Source organism: Primulina tabacum, chromosome 2, assembly GCF_025594145.1.
Source record: "Primulina tabacum isolate GXHZ01 chromosome 2, ASM2559414v2, whole genome shotgun sequence".
Taxonomy (NCBI): domain Eukaryota; kingdom Viridiplantae; phylum Streptophyta; class Magnoliopsida; order Lamiales; family Gesneriaceae; genus Primulina; species Primulina tabacum.
Window position 1 is genome coordinate 10,073,957 of NC_134551.1, and position 2,867 is coordinate 10,076,823.

At 39.4% G+C, this 2,867-nt stretch overlaps 1 long non-coding RNA gene across 1 annotated transcript; it reads left to right on the forward strand.

Annotated features, from left to right (window-relative positions):
- Positions 1-553: 553 nt before the first annotated feature.
- On the forward strand, positions 554-2,524 carry LOC142537380 (uncharacterized). The gene is made up of 2 exons (XR_012818536.1): positions 554-1,605; positions 1,716-2,524. It is a non-coding gene; the product is annotated as an uncharacterized LOC142537380 (long non-coding RNA).
- The last annotated feature ends 343 nt before the right edge of the window (positions 2,525-2,867 follow it).

The following is a 2,867-nucleotide window of genomic DNA, read 5'->3' on the forward strand; positions in this document are numbered from 1 at the left end:
ATGCTTGTGTAATAATTGTAAATTGGACAGACGTTCAACGAATTGACTTCCAGTATCCTATTTGAAATAACTCATTTTTTACCGATGATAGTGCAGTTGGGTCTTCAAAGATTTGAACTCGTGTACTGCCAGCTAGTTTGATAGATGATATTTTGCAGCTAAATTTCTGACATTTTGTGGCTTGACTTCTTGCCAAAACAACTTTATTTTCTAATGCACTTGTCTGAATGGTTTGAACTGATCCAGTGGTCTGAAATCATGAAAATACAATTAAGAAACGGCCGAATCTGAAACAGCTCGATATTGTTATTTTTTCAATAACTAAAAATTAGAATAATAGAAATACTCTAACTATTTTTTCCTTTTTGGTGATGACAAAATCAGATTGTAAATCTATACAAAAGGTTATAGTAAGCATAACAAGTGATGTGAAAAAACGAATGACTTTCATTGAGAAAATGAATTGTCATTTGTACATGTGCAATTCCTAATACACCTTCAAAGAAAATAAAAAAAAACCTATCTATTTTCTGTGGCTAGCACCTCGACCATCGCCACCTCCTCTTCTTCTGTCATCATCTTCATTTATTCTATTTTCATATAATCTCTTAGATTCTTCATATCTTGCTTTCTCAGCTCGACATTTCTGATCTTCCATTTTCTTGTAATTTATCACCATTTTCCTTTTTTGCCATCACCACATTACACATACTCAAGAATTTCTTGCAACTGGCTGCCAATATTGTCAAACTGCTCGTCCATATGCTGTCTGATTTGAGCAACTTGAGCTTTCATTTCATTTTCCGTATGATGTTGACTTCGAGAGATCTGAGTTGAAAGATCAGTGTTCATGGCAATGGCTTGACTTTTGATTTGGGTCTAATCACCTTTGGTCAGTCGGAACTGGGATTCAATGGAAAACATATTCTTGATTACGTGAGCCTTGCAACTATCGAACCGCACCCTATGAGAATAGTTTTTGAATTCTATATTATTTATGGCTTGAGAGAGTGAGACCAATTGAGACATAAGATGATTAAATGGAGTCTTGGTTGAATAGTATGATCTTTCATATAGGAAATCATCGGAAGAGGATAGGACAGACCAGATTGGTGTTCCAAATTACCACCAACTGGACTGGAGATTTTGGCAGTGACATTGGAAGCTTGAACATGTTCTAGCTGCTGATCAGCCGCTTCTTCAATTTGTACCCTCTAACCTCTTCTCCAAAAATGATCAACTCTTTGCCCGATCTAATTTCAAGTGAAGCAATGGGATATTCAATTTTCTATTCACCGGCTGAAGTGGTTGGCAGTGATTCCAGGTTCAGATCTTCATCAACATAATTTCCACTTTCTCTACAGTAAAGTCTTCTAGCATGGGAGAACATGGCTCCATCTTGCTTTGATCGAAGTCGAACTGGGAGAGAGACTTAACCACTTTGTCCACAGAGGTAAGAAGAATCTCTGGGAGATCTTCAAATTGTATTTTCTGGGAGGGGAAAATGGCGCTTCTTCTTCCAACTGTTCAAACCGGTCCTCTTGACCAATGAACTGAATGGTAGAATCAGCAGTAGTTGGAATGTGAGAGAGTTCTTCCACATGGGTGGGTATCTCAACCTCTTGATTAATTATCAAAATTTCAGCAAAATCTTGATCTTAAGGAGCTTCATTTTGAAATATTTTTGGTTGTTTCCCTTTCTCTATATGTCCTAGATCGAAGATGGATTCAACTATTACGCCCTCTGCGATTGGAAGCTGATAAGTGCAAGGTTTGCACTTAATTTATATGTTAATCCATTAGATCTATGCTGGTTTCGAGCAGATTTATGCTTGGTTTTTGTTGTTTTGTATAGTGCAGGGGATATACAACTATGGGATGGGTTAGAGCAATCAGATACGTCTTTGAGCGTAAAACAGCGAAAGACTCAGAGCCGCAGCGCCACAACAAGCGCTGCAGCGCCACAATGTACGAAACATAAGCGCCGCAGCGCTACAAGATGAGCGCCGCAGCGCCAGCAGGCCGAGAGACAAGCGCCTAGGCGCTGCACAAGCAGAGCCGCGGCGCCTCAATGCCGAGAGCTAAGCGCTTAGGCGCTAAGGGATAAGCGCCGCGGCGCGAATGCTCACGAACAACGGGCGCCTAGGCGCCACTTACTCAGCGCTGCGGCGCTAATGGCGGCGAAACAAGACTAAATGGGCTTCGACTTACGGCCCAGGACGGGAGAATAAAAAGAAAAACAAGGGTTCAGAAAAGGGGTTCCGAAAAGATTCTACAGGCAGCCGTCATATCATTCGAGAAGAGGAGAAAAAGTGAGAGCGCACGGAGCACGGGACGCGAATAACAGAGATAAAAGACGTTGGATCCGGACACGGAGACACACTTTCATCTCTTGCCAACACGTTCTTAATTCGGTTTCTTACTTTTACGTTTTTTATGATTACAAACAGGTTTTGTATTGATTTAAATTCGAGTATGAACTAATTCTATTTCTTAGAGAGTGATGTAGTCTTGGTTGATCCTATGTTATTTACGTTTTGAACTTTCATGAATTAATTCATCGTGTTTATTTGTGATTTCTTGTCATTAATGCTTTTGAATTACTGGCCATAATTCGACTGATCTAATAATTGAGATCTAACACTCGAGAGAGGTGATCAAAATTAGGACAGGGGAAATCGCATCGTCAGATGTTTATAACGTGCAAAAGACGTATAACTTTGGCGAATCCATAAGAGAACCTTGATTGCATTTATTACGTGTTACTTGATTTTGAATAAACATATTAAAATCGGTAATAGGTAATACAGTTCTAGTTATCACTTGAAAAAGGGAATAGAAATTATTGTGAGTTATTGGTTAGTAAA